The 21,070-nt window shown below is 50.5% G+C and overlaps 1 protein-coding gene across 1 annotated transcript in view; it reads right to left on the bottom strand.

Moving 5' to 3' along the window:
* RBFOX1 (RNA binding fox-1 homolog 1) overlaps positions 1-14,546 on the bottom strand; it is a 2,068,635-nt gene extending 2,054,089 nt beyond the window's left edge. Inside the window, exon 1 of the mRNA XM_043455523.1 lies at positions 14,501-14,546. The gene's annotated coding sequence lies outside the window, so the exon portion shown is untranslated. The remainder of the gene's footprint in view (positions 1-14,500) is intronic.
* Between the last annotated feature and the right edge of the window lie 6,524 nt (positions 14,547-21,070).

Here is a 21,070-nt window from a genome sequence, read left to right on the forward strand (position 1 = left end):
GGCAGCCCTGGACTGGGTCTGGAGGAAACAAAAGCAGTAAACTCTCAAAAAAAAAAACACCAAAGCTAGCAGGTGGGAGGAGTGATCTCACACAGCCTAGTCACCTCAACCTCAAAGTGAGTCGGAGCTTTCCAGGCAGAGAAGAGAGAGCAAAATGTTCTGCTAGACATCCAGGGTGAAAGCCAGAAGTGGGGTGCATACCTGGCATGATGCTTTACACATAGCTGGCCTCAAAAATGTTTACTGAATCTGCATGCCTCTGTGAATGAGTGAGTGAGTGCATGCAAGCACCCCTCCATGAATGAATGAATGAAAGAGGGCGATCTCAAACCTTCAGCATCCACAGCTGGGCTCCTGGCTTAGCATCTAACTCAACAACTGACCCCCACCTACGTTCCACCCAAATATCAGAACCACCCAAAGTAGTTCATTAAAGGAAGGCTGGCTGAGCCAAGGGAAGAATGAGGAAGGAGGCGGGGTGGGGGGAAGGAGGCAGAGGATGGGCAAGATTAGGGACAAGAGGACAGGATGGGGTGGTGGGGGGAGGGGTGGGGGTGGGGGAGGAGGAGACTGGAGGAAGACGGGAGGGGGAGGAAGAAAGGAAGAGGAGGACTAGGCGGCCGCGGGGTAAAGAGGACCATGGAGGGGAGAAGAGGCAGGGAGGTATCACTCCTGGGATCCCATGTTCACAAAGGCAGAATCTCCACGGGAGCATCAGGGGCCAGTCTGACCTGAGTCATCCTGCCCTCAGGCAGCAGCAAGATGCTCCTCTGAGCCACGCCCTCTGGGAGAGCAGCCGGGGTGGGGGGGCCTTGCTGACCAGCAGCCCCCACCTCATTCCTGCCCAGAGAGACGTTTCCTGTTTCCTCCGGGCGGCGCGGGCAGTGGCAGTTCCGGCAAATGGTCACTAGGTGGCGAGTGCTCTGCGTGGTCCCTTCCCCAGGTCTGAGCTGTGGGATCCCGAGGCGGACACCTCAGGAATGTGAACGGTCCCACTGATGGACGCCCGCAGTCAGCCCCCCGGGGGAGGGGCAGCAGAGCAGCCTGTGGGGGCCAGATCGTCTCCCCATCCGCCCGTGAAGGGGGTCCACGCTGTCCGTCTCCAGACAGGGCTTGTCTTAGAGAAGCCCCCTGAGATACGTCACGAGTGGGGAGCTGGGAGGAGGAGGCTCGGCTTCGTCCTGATCCACTCCAGCCCAGGGCAGTCACAGAACTCATTTCCTGAAGGCGCTTCCGAGCCAAGGCTGGAGAGGAAAGAAAAGGGTTCCCAGACACAGAAGCTCCGCTATTGTCTGTTTTACATCCCGGGACATTCATGCAACAAATAATTTGGGAGGAAAATGAGTCCAGGGCTTAAAAAGCATTGAAGACCTCGGCGCTTACCCTGGAGGACTCCACCATAGGGCGGAAACGCAGCCAGACATTCATTACCCGAGGTTATTTTTCTTAAAAGTGTTACTTAGTCGTGTCCGACTCTCTGCGCCCCGTGGACTGTAGCCCACCAGGCACCCCTGTCCATGGGATTCTCCAGGCAAGAATATGGGAGTGGGTAGCCATTCCTTTCTCCAAGGGATCTTCCCAACCCAGGGACCAAACCCAGGTCTCCTTCACTACAGGCGGATTCTTAGAGGGCTGCCCCCAAAAAATTGCTTCAGGTCCCACAAAACATGGACCTGAGCCTGCCAGGCACATACTAAGTGCTCAACCCACAGTAGCTAACCAACGAGATGGATGCATTCCATTTTACAGATGAAAAAACTAAGGCTCAAGAACACAGTGGTGAGCTCAAGACCAGGAGCATGAGAAGAAGCTAGAACTCCTGCCACATCCTCGGGACCCCAGTCAGCTGCCTTGTCAAAGCAGCACACCAATGGGCCGTAGCCACAGAGACCTGGCCCCACCCACCCCTCACCCCTCTTCTCTGCCAAGCAGCCTCTGGAGCTCTTGGACCAAACCCTCTTGGCCCCCCTGTCATGTCACATGAGTCCCTATGTGGGTTCTCCCTTTGTCTGAATGGCAAGGATGCCACTGGAAGGAATGTGTGCCTAATGTACTGTGTGTCTCCACTCACCCACAGCCTCTAGTATCCGGATATGCATTCAGTAAGCACTCAATAAATGCGTCTTCTTGCTGTTGGTACAGCATATGTGCAGGGAGTAAGGGCGGGGTGTTGACGAATGGAAAATCAGAGTGTTTCAGAATTACAGAGCAAATGAACAGGGAAATGTCTCGTCTATAATAAATATACCTCTGAAGAGTCTTAAAAGAAATCAATGAAGCACAACATCAAAGTCCCAGGGAGTTATAAATCAGTAGCCTGGTAGACAAAAGTGCATCTGAAATCATTTAAAGTGCACCAGAAATCATTTATGTCTGAGTAATTAGAACACATTGGAACGACTCCGTGCCATTGAACTGAAATTGAGCAACATAACGTTTATGAAATCCCCATGGACTCGGGGAGGAAAAAGATGAAAGTTGCGTTGAAAACTCCCCCACCTGTCCGGAGCCCTCCTGAATGGTCTCCAGGGGGCCTGGAGTGAGACAGTTGTTGTTCAGTAGCTAACTCTTTGGGACCCCGTGGACTGCAGCAGGCCAGGCTTCCCTGTCCTTCACTATCTCCCAGACTTTGCTGAAATTCATGTCCACTGATTCAGTGATGCCATCCAACCACCTCATCTTCTATCAAACCCGTTTCCTCCTGCCTTCAATCTTTCCCAGCATCAGGGGCTTTTCCTAAGAGCTGGTTCCTCCCATAGGGTGGCCAAAGTATTGAAGCTTCAGCTTCAGCATCAGTCCTTTCAATGAATATTCAGGGTTGATTTCCTTTAGGTTTGATCTCCTTGCAGTCTAAGAGACTCTCAAGAATCTTCTCCAGCACCACAGTTTGAAAGCATCAGTTCTTCGGCGCTCAGCCTTATATATGGCCCAATTCTCACAACTATACGTGACTACTAGAAAAACCACAGCTTTGACTATATGGAACTTTTTCAGAGAGAGACAAAGTTTATTTCTAATATCTGCCCAAACTGGCATTTTCCTTCTGGTTTAAAAATGCAAGTCCCAGGCTGCATGTAACAGAATAGGGTCCCTCATCTGACCTCACTTTCCAACTGAGAGGGGTGTTTGATAAGACAGAAAAGACACCAGGGGAGTGTGAGAACTGACATGTTTTCCCAGAGAGGTGGCCAGTCTTAGCAAGGAAAAGGCTGGACTTTCTTCCCAGAGCTCCCACAGGAGGTGACACTCCCTCCCACAGCCTCACGAGGGGGAAACTGATGGGGGCTGGGGCCCTGGTGTGTGGGAGCAGGATGAAAAGTCCAAGAGCACCCCAGATGAGGAGAACAGGAGATGAGAAGGATCGGACAGAGAGACTTCTGAGGGCCCAACCCAGTCGTCAGATGGTAGCTGGGAATAAATAACCCTACCCTCTTTAATTTGGGAATAAAATAAGGAAATAGCATAGAAGCACATGAGTATGAAGTACTCTTGCAGCCCTACACTCTGTGATGGAACCTGGCCCGCCTCACATGCCCCCAGCATGGCCCCAGGACTGGAAGGCTTCTGCCCATGACGTGATAGTCTAAACTGCCCCACGAGCCAGACCTGACATTCTGGGGTCACTGTCAACTCACACACAGCAAGGAATAAAAATCCCTGTCCGGGCCATGCCTCCCTCATTCTCTCCCCTGCCCCCCCCCCTATTTTTAGATAACCTAACCTCAGGCTGTGGGAGTCGTGTCCTGGGCTGTCACCCGGCTCCATCAGCAGGTGGGCAGACAAGAAAGCAAGCGGAAGACCCTGCATGCATGGGATGGGGAGGGGGTAAGGCTCAGCCCACGTACAGAAACATGTCTACTTGTGCCCCCCTGCCCAGAATCCAGAAGGTTATGTTGGGGAGTCCATCTTCAACTGTGCAACTGCAGATGTGGTGTGGGTATGCGTGCACCTGGACGGCAGGTACAGGTCCTGCTGGAGTCTGGAGAGGATGACCACTGCCGTGCCAACAGCTGTTCTCCCTTCCGGAGCCTTTGCAATTCTGCTCCTGCTCCAGATGAGTGAGGCCCCTCAAAGGAGCCATAGGGACCTTCACAAAATGCAAATGCTGATGCCTTTCAAGGCCTTCCAGGGCTTTGGGATAAAGACTGGTGTCTTCCCACAGCCTGGGAGCTGTCCTGACATCCCTTTGGCCTCTTCTGGGATACAACCACTCAGGTACACTTCTGATGGCTCCCGGAAATAACCACGCCCCTTCTGGCCACAGGGCCTTTGCACGTACTGCTGCCTCTGTCTGAAAGGCTCTACTCCCTACCTTAGTCCTGATCCTATTCTCCTCCTTGAGAGTTGACCTCATGAGTCCCCTCCTGGGGAGACCCCAGATATGCCCACCATCTGGGCCAGCTTTCACAGTCAGAGGCCCTCCCAGGAAAACATCCCTCCCTTTGTAGACCCCTTTAGTGTTTATCTGCTTACTCTCTGTCTCACCCACTAGACTTTGGGGTCTGGGAGGGCAGGGCTGAATATCTCAGGTGATGACTGTAGTCTGAGCATCTACACAGGGCCTGACAGGGTATTGTAGACAGCGTCTACACAGGGTGTTGACCAAAACTGGGCAGATGCACGGCTGTATGAATGTGAAGATGGGTGGATGGATCACTGGTTTTTGTTGATGGCGGTTTGGGAGACTGATCATTTTTATCAGCTAGAAGAATTTGAGGACGTCAAAATACAAAGCAAAGGCTACTGGCAGTTGAGAAAAGCCAAAAAAGAAACAACAGCAATAATGCCGCTGGGGAGGCAAGCCCACTGATTCATTCAGTCAGTCAGTCGGTCAGTCATTCACTCACTCATAATGTGCTGTGCTCCTCCAACATGTGGGCACTGGGATGGTGCTGGGGTGGCAGTGAGCTGCTAGGGCCCACCTTGTGGACCAGGGTTTGGATCTAGATCATGGGGGCTCACCAAGTTCGGCCAAGCTCTGCCCTGCAGTGGCCCTGGGTCAATGCTGGCCAAACGCCTCAAAATGCGTGGCACCTGCCGACCTTCCAGGAGGGTACTGCCCTGTGTCCCCACAGGGGACATCGACGCTTTGTGACACCAATGATTGGGGCTAGAAATTAGATTCCAGATTTCATCCGGAAAGCCGGCTACCTTTGGAGTGTTGTGAAAGGGGGTGACAATTATGCAGCCTGCCTGACAACTCTTTCAGAACAACTACAGCCTTCACTGAGGGGAACACAACCTTGGTGGACAACAGCCTGAAGGCTGACCTCTCCTTGACGCCCCACTTCTCTCCAGAGGGGCACTCGGCATTCACATTCCACTCCCATCTCAGACCAGCAGTGAGAGACAGAAGTTGGCTCAATGTGTTTTGCTGGTAATGGGATAGACGGATGGCATATTGGAAATTCACATTTAAAATACATCTCTCCCTTCTGTAAATGAGATTGCATCTACCGATTCGGGTAATGAATATCTAACTTAGATCCATGCCTCGGGCTGGAAGCAAGAGCCCAGGCACGGTTCAGCCTGTTCCGGGTGGTCTGGCCCTTTTCAGTGCTCATCACAGAGCCTCTTCCCTTCCTCTGGTCATTTTATTTCTTAGCAAAATCATTACTGAGAATATTGAACTGCCTTACAGAGACATATTTACTTCCCTTATCTTCCCTCCGTCTCTCTTGATTAAAAGCTATGTGTGATATTTGTAGTTATCAAACATCAATATTTGGCATGGATTTGCGGGAGGGAGGTGGTGGAAAGAAAGGCATCTGACCGTTTTTATAAAGGGGAAAACCTTGAGCAAATAGACTGCATTTCTTACCAGGGGCACTAAAGAGCAGGGACTCATTTCAGAAGGGACCGGCCAGACTGCACCCCGGCAAGCTTCGTGACACCAACGACTGGGGCTAGAAATTAGATTCCAGATTTCATCCGGAAAGCCGGCTACCTTCAGAGGGTTGGGTGAGGGGGTGACAATTATGCAGCCTGTCTGACAACTTGATCAGAGCAACTGCAGCCTTCTTCCCCCAATAGCTGAGTCCAGAAAAGGGCACAGAACTGAAAATAACAACAATAATAACAACAATACGAGTTAACCCTTCTGAAGTGCCCACCCCCTAACATTATATCTACATTAATTCACTTAATCCTCACAACAACCCTATTTATCAACTCCAGACATGGAAAGTGTGGGGCAGCAAGGTCCAGTTGCTTGCTCAGTCCTTCCATCTGGAGTAAGAGGCAGCGCTGGAAGTCAGTGCCCAGAGCCCAGCCCCTAAGCCTGTGCGTGTAACCACTCGACCACCCTGCCCTGTCTCACAGGCACTCCTGGACCCCGGCAGCTCCACAGCAGAGCACGGTTGCCCAGAGTCACCCGTGCCCTGAGTCCACAGAACAAGACGCTGGTTTAAGAGCTGCTGTTGTTGCGGAAGTGTAGTCCTTGCTTTAAGCCCTCACCATCACTGACTCCCGGAATGAATGGCAGAGACTCCGTGTACCCCTCTGTCTATCAGTCAGCATGATAATAACCACATCTGCCCTCTGGGGCATTACGACAAATCACAACTTATACTTTCAGAGGACTTAGCATGCAAGTGGAATTTATATTCATTGATAGTGGGAGTGATCATTTGTAAAACCGCTTCAGAAAACTTTAGGGGTTGCATCTACCGAAACTGAATGTGTATCCCTTCCATATCCAAATATACCCTGTGGTGGATTCCCAAGAGAAATGGGTGCATATGTCCATCAAACAGCAGGCACATGAGAGTGTATAGCCCCAAACCGAAGACAGCCCAAATGCTCATCAGCTGTAGAATGGATGAATCAAGCATGGTATAATCAATCAAAGAAATACTATTCGACAATTTTACAGAAAACAGTCACTGATCCATGCAATGATGTGGCTGAATCTTCCAGGGATGAGGTTGAAGAAGGCAGATAGTACAGGGTCCATTTATATAAAGTTCACAAATGAGCAAAATCTATCTTTGGTGGTAAAAATCAGGAGGGTAGTTGGCAAGAAGTAGTAGCAACTTCGATGAGGCACAAGGGAGCCTGTTGGGGTGCCCTCAGCCCATAAGACTGATCCTGTCACCTGCTCATTCATGTCAGCAGCAAGCATTTACTGAACACCCACTGTATTTTACACGCTTCCTCTGGAGATGGGGAGAACACTCATTCCCAACTGGAAGTACGATGCTCGCCTTGGAAACCTCTCAGAAACCCAGTGTCTCCAGGGGACACAGCCAACGTCAGGGACCTGGGGACATCGCTAAGGAGATTTCCCCCTTTTATCTGGCAGCGAGCGGGGGAGAGAGTGCAGACCTCTGCACTCGCTGTGCCCGAGGTCGCGAGCATTTCATCATACCACTCAGCATTTCATCCTGGCAAGCCTGGCTTGCTTTCATCAGAACCACATGGCCAAAATCATGTGCGACATTTTGAAGGGAAAAGAATTTAAGCCTCCATGTCTCACTGCCCTGAGTATCAGCTTTGTCCTTCTGCTCTTAATGCTGTTATCTCGTCCGCACACTTGGTGTTCTGCCGAGCAGATGCTGTGGAAAGGCGGATCAGCGAGGAGGAGCGGAGTGCGCCCGGCAGCCTCGGGGTCAAGCCACTGACCCCTCTGCTCCGGAGGCCAGCTCCAGCGGAGTGCAGGAGCAGAGAACGCCTGAGGAGGGCCAAGGCTTCCCCCAGTCCCTCAGCTCCCAAGCCCAGTCCCAGGAAGCTCTTTCTCAAATGCAAATCGGATCAAGACAATCATGAGCTTAAAACCCTCCAGTGGCCCCACATGAATCACAGCAAAAACCCAACTGCTTGCCCACCGTGGAGCATGGGGCGGGCAGGGAGTGGGGTGATGGTGTCCACCCTCCTGCTCATCCCCGGAATCCACTCCTCCAGAACCTAAGTCAGGTGTGAATCCATGCCCACACTTCCCCCTGTGCCCCCACAAGTGTGATGACTCGTTGTCCTTGTCTTCAAGATGCTTTGACATCTCTTCCATGAAGCCTTCTCTGACTGCCTATTTGTACCACTACCGAAATTAGCATTCTGCCTCCACTAAGAAGCAATCAGATGGTGCCTCCATAATGGGTTTCTTTGTATTCATTGTTGCCTTCCCTCATAGACCACAAGCCCTTGGAGGGCAGGATCTGGGTCTCTTTCATCTTTGCACCTTCTGACTTTTACCAGTAACTGCAACAGAGCTTGCTTAAGGGGAGGAGCGTGGAGGAAGGGAGAGATGATGAGAAGGGGAGGTGAGTGAGACAGCAGGTAAGGAAGGAAGGGGGAGTGGAGGGTGGGGGGCATCTAGTGGAGGGAGAAACTCAGTGCAACCACAGAGACCTGGGAAGAATTTGGGGGCAAAAGTTTTCTGATGGATTTGTGTGGACGGTTAGGAATCCAGACAGATTTGGTGGGGGTGGAGAGGGATGACCTGGAGCAGAGGGGATGAGCTGGGCAAGGTCCACAGTCAGGGAAGATGGCATGTGGAGCCAGGAGGACCCGGGCTGGAGGAGCGGCAGGATGGGGCCCACGGCCAGCTTGGAGGGGTTCCCAGTGTGGCCTCTCATCCCAGGGAGCCACTGAAACGTGGTGAAGGAGGGAGAACCCTGGTCAAGAGGCTGACCAGCTGGGGAGGAAAGAACTGGAAGAGGAGGATGGGTTAGAGCTCGTTATATAATCCAGACACAACATAAGGAAGGCATGAACCCGAGCCCTGCATCCACGATGGATATGCTGATGGGGGCATGGATAAGCTGTGCTGACTTCAGAGAGGGGAGTGAGGGAGGCGAGCGGCAAGGGTGCCAGGGGCCAGGAGGGCGGCAGCGCACCTGAATGGACAGGAAGAGAAGCACCGGGGCAGGTGGGCAGACGGGCAGCGCTGAGTGAGCTCCGGGACCCACTGCATCTCCAGGAGGCAACCGGCATTGGCGTGGCGCCCCTCCTCCCCAGTTACCACTGTCATAATCGATGGTGCCACTCCTTCTGGAGGCCAGGAGCAGCCTTAGGTGCCCTGGGCCCACTGACCGGCATCCATAAGTGAGGTGTTACCTGGCCACAGGCATCACAACCTGGGGTCGGGGGTGGCGAGCTGAAAGAGGCTGCTGGATCCACGTTTCACAGGTGAGCTGGGGGCAGAACCGGGGATGAAGTTCCGGCTGGATGCGCCAAGGCTCATTCTTGTATGTTCTGCCCCCTCTTGGAAAGTCAAACAGGCCTGTCAGCACTCTCGGTAACTGTGAACCGGAGAAGAAACAACCAGCAAACCCGCCTCAAGAGGAAACCGGCTCCTTTTCTTTTTTTCCTCTAGAATCTGACATGAAACTTCAGTCAGCTCTCATCAGAAGTAAAGGCTGGGCGAACGGGTGTGAGTGGAAAAGAGAACGGGGTTGCGTTTTCTTTCCAGAGCTTCCTTCACCTCCATCCTTTGAAACAACACTGATCACTTTTCCTAAATTCCAAAAGGTGGCAGCATTCCATTAAATATTCATTTGCTGCTGAGGCAAATCGGGGAGGAAGTTGAGACAAGCAGACAACCAGATGGCCAAGGTCAGGATAGCTGGGGGTGTCCCGCGATGATATGGGGCTGGTGTGGAGGGGGAAGCTGTGATCCCTCTACTGGGGCAGGAAAGGAGGATCCTGGACGTAGAGACCCCAGACCCCTTGACCCCAAGACAAGGAGAGCTTTAGACTCATCTTAGGACTCTCATAGCATAGGGTCAGTGGAGGTCAGACCCCAGAGTGGCCCCCTGTTTATGCCGCTTATGGTGGAGGGTATTAGACCTGTGACATGCCTCTAATCCACAGCGAAGGTGATGGGTACCACTCAAATGATTCTGCCAGGATGTGCAGGCCTAAAGCAAGCGTGTCCTGCACACTGTCCCACCGGCCTTGAGAAGGGAAGCTGCCACGAGGCGGGCAGATGGCAGGGAGACGCGGGCAGCCTCCAGGAGCAGAGGTCCACCATCGTCCATCTACAAGGGACTGAATTCACCACAGCCAGCTCCAGGTGAGACCCTGGCCCAGGCTGACACCTTGCTTGCAGCCTTGTGAGACCCTGAGCAGAGGACCCAGCCACGCCAGGCCCGGGCCCCGGACACGCAATAACTGTGCGATACAAGCTGCTGAGTGTCTGGTGATTTTTTAGTCGCAAAAGGAAGTGAACACTGTGCATATCTGTCATAGAAACACATACAGGCTGTGGACTATGGCTCTGCAATGAGACAGAACAAAGGACAGTAGAAATTTGGATTCTGCTACTGAACTGCATCATATCTCCTGGATAGTACGGAGAGAAACATGCAAGCAGAATGCTACTTGTGCTGGGCAGTGTCACCTGCAACGGCTTAAGGAGGCATTTATACCAGAGAGAACTCCCAAATCAAGTGTGGGTTTGTCTCATGTCTTTTTTATTTTTTGTGGGGTTTTTTTGGTCTCATTTTTCAAGCACCTCACATCACGCGACGTTTTGGCTGCAGTTACCCCTATGTTTACATACAGGTGTGACCTCAACACAGCCACCTCACCCAGTACCTAAGCAAAGACGGTAGTCTATTCTAAGATGCGAGGAATGCGTGGCTCGCTCAGATGTACGGGGGTTGCAGAAAGGCTGGTCTCCAGCCTGGAGTCTTCCCGTGGGGTCTTTAGCAGGTGACTCCGACCAGGTGTGATGTTAGCCTTACATGCTGACTCTGCAGTCAACCTGACACCTAAGATGTTCCCAGAACTGCTCCCTAAAATGCCAAAACAGAACCAAGTGGCCTTCCCCTCAGCTCCATGCAGCTCGGGAAACAGCCCAATCCAAGTTCAGGTTCAGACCCGACGCCCGTTCGCTGTGAGGCTGTGTGTCGCTCTCTGCTGAGCCTCAGTCCCCTCACCTGTGAAATGGGGTCAGGGACAGTCCTCCCCTCAGTGGGCTGCCTCGGGGATAGGTGAGATCATGCTCCGGAAATACTGAGCACAATGCCAGCTCCTCCCTAGGTGCCTAGTAATGCTAGCGATCACTACCATTTCCCTATTCTGGACGCAAGTGAGTGGCACCCAGTGTGTCCAGGAAAGACCCTTTCTGGGAGGCAGGACTACGTGGAAAGCTAGAGCAGAAACCGCAGCACTGGCTGGTACCAAGGGGCAGTGAGGGGAAGACGTCAGGGCCTGAGGCGTCCTTTCTCCTGGGGCAGCCAAGGGCCAGAAAGTGTCTTTGGACCCTGGTCCAGTCTTACAAACTGCATCTTCACTTCTCCAAGGGGACTGCAACATTTCTATAACAACTAAGAATGAAACTTTACTAAAAATGCCATCAGCTGTCCTAGAAATCTCCCTTGACAGCTCAGAACTCACTACTTAATTTAAAAAATAGTCATTGTCATTGTTATTATCATTGGGTTGGCCAAGAAGTTCATTTGGGTTCTTATGGAAAAATCTGAACAAACTTCTTGGCTGATCCAATACTTTTACTATCAAGGAAAACAACCACTTACTATAAAATAAAACAAAACCTGTAGAGTCAAAAAAAAATGCAAACCCCACCAATTTAGTTGATTTTCCCACCTGCCTCTCTGTCATCTCTCTCTGCTTTTCAGAGAAGGGGAGATATATGAATCTAATTGCATACAACTGAAATTATATGCAATATAATATATAATATCATCCAGAAAGGTTGGTCACTATATGATATAGGCTATATTTCTCACTCCACAATATGTCATGAGCATCTTTCCAAGTCAGTAAACATAAATCCTCACCATGAAATCCTAGCAGCAGCTTAGAACTGGACTTTATAGATGCATTAGTTTACTTTAAAAAATTCCTTATTGATAGATATTGAGGATGTACCTTTTTATTATTTTTGCTAATAGAATCATGCCTCAACAAACACAGCTTCTCACACTCATATAATAAACCGCAAGGTGTTCATTCCTAGAAGTGTAATTACTTGGATCAAGGAGTGAACACGTTTTGCACACTGAGACATGTGCAATAAACTGCCATCCAGAAAGGTCGGTCACCATATGCTGCCACCAACGGAGGTCACACGAGTGACTGCTTCTACCCATGACACTGGTTTGGGAGGCTGACCTGTGGATTCCAGCCAGAAAGACCCAGACCAGAGAACTGGGAAGGCTGAGGGTGGGGAGAGAGGGAACGGTTATGATCGTCTGATCTTCAGAGCCTGAATCCCAGGAAAACTCTAAAAGTCTACAGCCTCCAGGGGGAAACAAGTGGGACAGTATCCCATCAGCCTTAATGAGGCGAGGCTGGAGGCTGGAGAATACCCAACCCAGCACAAGGAAGCTGAGCATCAAGGGGGAGCTCTCCTACGCTCACGGGAAACGGAGCTCTCGGCCACCACTGGTCTTACTATGAACAACGAGCTTATGAGGTGGGGGGTTTCTCCCCACCTATCTGACAACTTCCAAAGAAGCTTCTGCACTGTACCCCCAACTGCAGGACTCTTGGGTGAGTCACTTTCCTGCTCCCCACTTCATCTTCTCACCTGCTAAATGTTTTTAGGGCCGTTATGTTTTATTTCCATAGTCTTTGTGCGAGGTTACAAGAATCCTATGTGGAACCATAAGACATGGTTCTTTTAAGATCATAAGTGGCCCCCCAGTAATTCAGCAGAGGTGATGATAGCACATGAGTCCCCAGGGCACAGGAGGCATCCTGGTTTCTGCCTTGCTCTCTCTCTCCCAGATTTCTCATCCTGGGGGAGCCTGCCAGCCACGGGATAGGACAGCTTTATGGAGGCGTCCACATGCAAGGAACTGAGGCCAGGTGACAATGATGACCTAAGACATCTTGCAGGCGGATCCTCTAGCCTCAGTCAGGCCTCCATATGACAGCAGCCCCAGCTCATGAGAAACCCTGAGCCAGAACCTGGCCCCAAAGCCATTCCCAGATTTCAGACACACTGGCACTGGGAGATCATACGTGTTTCTCCTCTTACCCTGGACTGAGACCGAGGGTTCCTTTCTAAAGTGGCAAGAGGTAACTAACACACTTTCCCGCTCCCTCAGTCATCTTCCTGTCCACAAGAAGGAGAGGTGATTTCACGGACTTGGGGTGAAGCCAGAAGACTGCACCCCAGTGCCGGAGTGGCTCAGAGAGCGGATGCAGCCCCTGTGCCCTGGGGTACTTTACTGCACTACCATCTTGGTTTCCTCATCAACACAGTGAAGACAGACATGGCACTTACCTCATGGGGTGGTTGAGGGGCTTCAAACAAAGAAGAAATGTCTGGTCAGCCGCAAGGTGGCACAAGAAAGTCGGTTGTGTGGTTGTCATTTTTCATCATCTTTCCTCTTCTTCCTCTTCCTCTCAGCAACTCAGATAAATGTCTTTTTCAAGTGACCCAGCAGTGAGGTTTATTATTTAAAAAAATCAAAACCCAACCTCAAAATCTTTTAGGGGGAACAGACAGAGGCCAAAAGATGGGGCCTTGGAGAGTCCAGCTTTGTATCAAACACCAGCATTGATTGGGGAAAAAGAAGGGAGCATTTCAAATACATAGCACACACATGGACCCTGCCCAGGACCACAAGAACATCTCTGATAAAGGAATCCACTCTTAGCCATTCATTTATCACTATCACAGCATCTTGCCATATTCTTTCCATGTTATTCTTATTTCCGTACTATTTTTTTCTTTAAGTCAACTCATCTTATTTAAAACTAGCATATTTTCAAAACATATTTCAGATCACTACCACAAACAGAAAGCCAGTATCGCTTGCTATAAAGAGAAGATCATCATGAAACCAAATAACAACGATCAATACAAAACAGCAAAAACAAAAATCCCATGTGCCCCTTGACGGCATCGCGGGGCCACCACTAATACACAAGCAGACTGCACTTCGGGATCTCACCACAAGGTTAAATATCCCGGAGAGGTCGGGCAGGAGTGAACCTGAAACTGTAAATGCAGGGAGCATCTCTGGCACCTGGCTGACAGGTGGGGGTGAGGGGTGGCGGGGGCACAGAAATCCATGCCTGATACCAGCCACGGTCACATGGCCTGAAGACCCCAATCCCACACCACGAGGGGGGCCCCCCAGAGCACTCAGCACACATCCCTCTCTTTACCGTAGGGACAGTCAGATGACATTAAACTTCCTTCCCACTTTCCCAGCACCTCGGGGCCCATCGTCACATCAGGAAGTGGGGATTAGCCCAGGGCCCCTGCCCTGGTCGCTGCTCCCTCCAGGTCTGCTCCCCCAGCGACCTGGCCCTTCTCAGAGGGAGGTTCTCATCTTTCACATCATGCACCAGGGCTGAGGCTCTGGCCCCAGGTGCTTCCTAACAGAAATTCAGTGAGTGCCTGGGAACATTTATTCCCCTCAAACCCAGTTACTTCTCCAGTGAGATCAGTTTTAGGTTACACACACACACACACACACACACACTCCCGGTGATGGATGACGGCGATCAAGAAGGCTGAAAAGGATGCAAACGCAGTTTCAAACTCTAATCTGTTCAACAAAATGCTTCTACTTACTGAGTCGTGCGGACTGTTGTTGGCACTGGAGAGGCAGGCTGAATGTTCAGATGCGTAGTCCTGGCAAAAACAAAGACAGGAGTAGGTGGGAGAATGGGTTGAGGAAAAAAATTCTGATTTGGAGTAACCCAGTTTAGCACCATCCCATGGCAAGCTCGCCCTCCCTCCCATTCCCCTTCTCCTATAAGGGGTCTAGACCCTCACTGCCCAAAACAGCAGCTGCTAGCCACCACGTATGGCTAATCTCAACTGAGATGTGCTGGAAGTATTAATTACATAGTGGATTTTGAAGACACAAGAAAAAAATGTAAAATATCCTATTAATATTAATATCTCATTAATATTTTTATATCGATTACATGTTAGAATGATAATACTTAATAATATATAGAAATAAAGCATTTTAGTATGTTTAAATATATAAATATATTATGCATATTTAAAATAAAATATATTGTTACAATTAATTTCATCTGTTTCTTTTTACTTTTTAATGTGTCTACAGGAAACATTTAAATTGCGTACGTGGCTCTCATGACATCTCTACCAGGCAGCGCCAGTCTAGAATATTTTGAATGTGGACACTTCCTCCTAGCCTGAGGACAGAGGTGGCGGTTTGATGGCGTCCCTGGTAGCTCAGATGGTAAACAATCTGCCTGCAATGCAGGAGACCCAGGCCCAACCCCTGGGTTGGAAGAGGATACAGCTGGTCCCGTGAAAACCATGCCCAGTGTTACTTCCACTGTAACTTTCCACTGTTTCACACTGGCGACAGCTCAAGTCTATGGAGCACCTGGGATGCTGTGTGCCTAGAGATCTTCACGCATTTTCTTCTTTAACCCTCACAAGGACACAGGAAGGAGGTTTCACTCTCAGCCCCATTTTACAGGCAGAGAAACACGAGAGAGGCTGAGAACTCATCCAGGGCAACTCACTAGGGAGGCTGTGGAGCCAGGGCTTAAACCAAAAGTTTAAATGGATGGGTGTGAACCACTGTGACCCCCTTCTCCCTGTGGGGCCTCTATCCACCTCTCCATGTGCAGCACACGGGAGCCCGTTGTAGCCAGTCACTAACCAAGTAGGGGAGCTTGCCCCCGAGAAGATGCCTGCAGTGCCTATAGCTCCAAGTTTTCATTAAAGTCATCAGGTTTCACCTCAAGTCACCCCTTAAACCTCCTGGGCAGAGACAGAGGCAAGTGTGTGTGTGTGTGTGTGTGTGTGTGTGTGTGTGTGTGTGTGTTCATGCATGTGAAAGAGATCAAGATGGAGACAGAGACACGGAAACCAGAGGAGAGAGAGACAGAGGGAAGGAGCTGGGCCAGGCAGTTGCTCAGACCCACCTGCACAGTCCTGATAGGATGGTGTCCGTAAACAGATCTGAACTCACAAGGAGGAGACAGACCCTGCTTGTCACCTCCCTTTCTGCAGTTTTCCCAAGTCAGTGGTCACGGGAAGAGCTGATGACCAGAAAATCAAACCTGTATTTGTGCCTCTCCTTCCTCTCCAAGGAACAGTCCTCACGCCGCCCCCCACCAACGACCCCCAGGTTACTAAAATGAAGCAATGAATTAAGGAAAGAAGGAAGAGAGGGGTGGGCTTAAGCGTGAATCAGAGCCCCCAGACAGGGGCTGCACAAGGCGTCCCCTTAGTGGAGAGAAGGGGGAAGTTGGGGCCAAAGGGGTGATGCTTCTGACAGACACACTGATTCTCCTTTGACAGGTGTCCTGTGGCCCCGAGAATGGCTGGGTTTTCTTACTTCCTTCTTTATCCAACTAAAAGCCCTGCTTGAGTGATGAGTTCAGCCCAACGGAAGATCTCAACCAGGGGACTGCATCCAAGCGTTACAGACGCCCTGGGGCCCCTGCCTCCTGGGTGCTCCTTTCTCTGAAAGGGACCCTGAGGCCACAGCTGCCCCAGGCGGACCGGCCTCTGCCCACTTCCTGCTGGTCCAGGGATGCACAGCCGCCCAAGAGCACCCGTCTCGGGCTCTCTCAGGAACAGGAACCAAGAGAGAGAGAGCCCCTGGGCTCTGGGGGTCCAAACCCTCCCATTCAAAGCCAGGCTGCGGTCCACGTGCTCAGTTGTGTCCAACTCTCTGCGACCCCATGGACTGTAGCCCGCCAGGCTCCTCTGTCCATGGGATTTCCCAGGGAAGAATACTGGAGCAGGGTTGCCATTTCCTTCTCCAGGGGATCTTCCCAACCCAGGGATTGAACTCGAGTCTCCTGCATTGGCAGGAGGGTTCTTTACCACTAATGCCACCTTGGGTCCATACCAACCACTAGCTCTGGAAAGATGAACTCAGGGTTCAGTTCAGGTCAGTTCAGTCACTCAGTTGTGCCCAACTCCTTGTGACCCCATGGACTGCAGCAGGTCAGGCCTCCCTGTCCATCACCAACTCCGGGAGCTTACTCAAACTCATGTCCATTGATTCAGTGATGCCATCCAACCGTCTCATCCTCTGTCGTCCCCTTCTCCTCCTGCCTTCAACCTTTCCCAGCATCAGGGTCTTTTCCAGTGAGTCAGTTCTTCACATCAGGTGGCCAAAGGATTGGAGTTTCAGCTTCAGCATCAGTCCTTCCAATGAATATTCAGGGTTGATTTCCTTCAGGATGGACTGGTTTGATCCCCTTGCAGTCCAAGGGACTCTCAAGAGTCTTCTCCAACACCACAGTTCAAAGGCATCAATTCTTCAGCACTCAGGTTTCTCTATAGTCCAACTCTCCCATCCATACATGACCACTGGAAAAACCATAGCTTTGACTAGATGGACCTTTGTTGGCAAAGTAATGTCTCTGCTTTTTAATATGCTGTCTAGGTTGGTCATAACTTTCCTTCCAAGGAGTGAGCATCTTTTAATTTCATGGCTGCAGTCACCATCTGCAAGGATTTTGGAGCCCCAAAAAATGAAGTCTCTCATGGTTTCCATTGTTTCCCCATCTATTTGCCATGAAGTGATGGGACCAGATGCCATGATCTTAGTTTTCTGAATGTTTAGTTTTAAGCCAACTTTTTCACTCTCCTCTTTCACTTTCATCAAGAGGCTCTCTAGTTCTTCATTTTCTGCCATTAGTGTGGTGTCATCAGCATATCTGAGGTTATTGATATTTCTCCTAGCAATCTTGATTCCAGCTTGTGCTTCATCCAGTCCAGCATTTCACATGATTACACTGCATATAAGTTAAATAAACAGGGTGACAACATACAGCCTTGACGTACTCCTTTCCTGATTTGGAACCAGTCTGTTGTTCCACGGAGAAGGCAATGGCACCCCACTCCAGTACTCTTGCCTGGGAAATCCCATGGATGGAGGAGCCTGGTAAACTACAGTCCATGGGGTCGCTAAGAGTCGGACACGACTGAGCGACTTTACTTTCACGCTTTACTTTCATGCACTGGAGAAGGAAATGGCAACCCACTCCAGTATTCTTGCCTGGAGAATCCCAGGGACGGGAGCCTGGTGGGCTGCCATCTATGGGTCGCACAGAGTCGGACACGACTGACGTGACTTAGCAGTAGCAGCTGTTGTTCCATGTCCATTTCTAACTGTTGCTTCTTGACCTGCATACAGATTTCTCAGGAGGCAGGTCAGGTGGTCTGGTATTCCCATCTCTTTAAGAACTCAGGGTTAAGCCAAAATTAGAGCCTTACTTTTAATAGCATCACCGATACAACGGACATGAATTTGGGCAAACTCTGGGAGATAGTGAGAGACAGGGAGGCCTGGCACGCTGCAGTCTGTGGGGTCACAAAGAGTCAAATACAACTTTGCAGGTGAACAACAACAACGAAGGAACCTCCCAGATGAAGCTGATTGGGAAGGAAGAGAGGCCCCTGGCGAGCAGTTCCCCCCACCGTGGCAAGAAGCCCTGGGCCTGGAGAGAGACAACTTACTGGTCCTCAAGCATGACCTTACTCGGGAACCTGGCCACCCAAGGAATGTCTATCCAGCTGCCTCCGCGAGCATCTTCCTTCCCTCTGCCCCTTCTTCACATCCCCCACCTCGCACAAGGCAGGGGCCTCCTCTGCCCCCAGACCTGAGCCCGGGGTCCCAGAGGCCCGGGCTCTGCTCAGCTGACCCTCCCTCACTGTGCCCTACTTCCTTCCTGGGTCCATTATCAGGAGCAGAGAAGCCTTCACCCGAGGAGATGGAGGGGGCACCACCTCAGTCTGTCCCCCTCCACAGGCCCCCTCTGTCCTCCCACCTCTTGGAGGGCGTCTCCCACCCGTAGCAGTTCGGGCACTTGCTGCACTGGCAGCCCCCACACCGCTCGGCACAGTCCCTGCTCATCCTGCACAAAGCCGCCGACTCTTCCCCCAAGCCCCTGGCTTTCCTTTACCTTGAAAACAGCGAGAAGTACATGAATAGGTTCCGAGCTAGATTATGGAGACAGAGATGAGAGATGTTGTCTCTAAGAAGGGAGAGGAAGCAGCCATCTGATGCTGTCCTCGTTTCCAGAAAGCCCCTCTTGTTCCCAGCCCACCCTCCACCTATGAACAGCTACAGCTTCTGACTCAAGCTGGTCCATCCTGATGAGATCTTTCAGCAGGAGAGAGACCTAACTGCCTCCCCTTCGTGGGTCAAGGACCAGGCCCCCAAGCTGGCTGTCTCCCTAGATGCTGGCTGCCTCCTTCCCTGGGCCTCGTGGCCTCCCTGGAAGCCCAGTATTCTTCCCCTGGAATTACTGTCCTTTTGTGACTCAGTTTACAGCTTTCAGAAGCTGGGGTACAAATTGCCAGCAGTGGGCACTGAGCCAGTTTAAACAATGACCGAGGTGGAGAGCCTGCAGAACCACCAAGCACCACCCTCTCAGGGATTTGGCATGACCTGGTGTGAGCTCCAGGAGAGCCATGGTTGGTGGCATTAGACTGTGACGTTCCCTGCACAAAAATGAACTGTAAAGGGTTTATCCTTCAGGTTGGGCTCCCCAGGTGGCGCTAGTGGTAAAGAATCTGCCTGCCAATGCAGGAGACACAAGAGATGCAGGTTTGATCCCTGGGTTGGGAAGATAGCCTGGAGAAGGAAATGGCAACCTGCTCCAGTATTCTTGCCTGGGAGAATCCCATGAACAGAGGAGCCTGGTGAGCTACAGTCCATAGGCTTACAAAGAGTCAGACATGACTGAGTACACACACCACCACCCCATCCTTCAGGTTAACAGAAGGCCAAGACCTTGGCTAGTTAAAGCCTTCTGAGTAATGGACAGAGGGTGAGGGGTTGGGGGTATGGTGGGGACCCAGCGGTGGACAGTAAGACCTGCAGGAAACTCAGCTATGAAAGGGAGGTGGGATCAGCTCTTCAAATGCCTGCTACCCAATCTCATTACACCCTAAATCGTACTGACCATGAGGGTTTGATACTCCTTGAAAAGTCTGGATGCTGAGAGAAACAGGGAGGGTTGAGAAGCCTGTGAGGCCAGATCATGGTCCCTACATGATCCCAGGCAACACACATTTTCACCACCCCATGAAGACTGCATTTTCCAAAACAAAAAAAAAAAAATCAAACCAATGCCTTAATTTGTGGACCAATTAAAGGACATAATGTATTCAAGCCACTCATGTAGGTATTTGTCACCTCAAAGTGGTAAAGAGCTCTCTCCTTTCAACCCCAAACCCATAAGATAAAAAATTTTTAACAGCTTTCTGCATGAAAAATAATACCATAACATGAAAGATGACAAAGGATAACATAAAAGAAAAATTAAAACTCAAGGGAAAAAACAAGCAAAGGCAATGGACAGCAAGCTCACAAAGGGTGCAGTGATGCAAATGTCTGTTGTTGATATTAAGAAACCTGTAACTTCACACATAATAAAGCAAATGCAAATTAAGATGATTTTTATTTGTTTTACCAAGACTGACAAAGATAAAAGCTGGACAAAGGATCGTAGTTGTAAGAATGCAGAGAAACAGGAATTCCTTTTTTTTTTAAGTTTATTTATTTCTTTTTGTCTGCGTTGGGTCTTCATTGCTGTGCATGGGCTTGCTCCAGTTGTGGTGTGCAGGCTTCTCACTGCAGTGGATTCCCTTGTTGCAGAGCATGGGCTCAAGAGGACGCGGTCTTCGATAGTTGTGGCGCACGAGCTTAGTTGCCCTGCAGCACGTGGGATCTTCCTGGACCAGGAATTGAACCTGTGTCCCCTACATTTGCAGGAAGATTAACCGCTGGACCACCAGGGAAGTCCACACTGGGCAACATTTTAAAAGTTGATAATATTTAAACCAGCAATTCTACTTCTTGGAATCTCTGTGGTAGAATGTCTGCACGTGTGGGAAATACCTGATGCCAAGGATATTCACGGAAGCAATTTTTTGTGATTACAAAATATCGGGAGCAACCAAAATTTCCATTATATAGGGAACAAGTAAATAAGTTATGGTGGATCCAGACATTCCCAGTAAAGATGATGGGGCGGCTCAATACAGAATGATAGGGGAAAACAGTAAAATGCAGGGTGGTATGTAAGGATGCCACAATCCGTGCCCTGCTTTAAGAATATATGCATATGTATCACATGCATTGAAACCTCCAGAAGATGGATAAGAAACTGACTTTAAAAAAACAGA

The sequence above is a fragment of the Cervus canadensis genome, chromosome 32 (genome assembly GCF_019320065.1).
Source record: "Cervus canadensis isolate Bull #8, Minnesota chromosome 32, ASM1932006v1, whole genome shotgun sequence".
In the NCBI taxonomy this organism is placed as follows: Eukaryota; Metazoa; Chordata; class Mammalia; order Artiodactyla; family Cervidae; genus Cervus; species Cervus canadensis.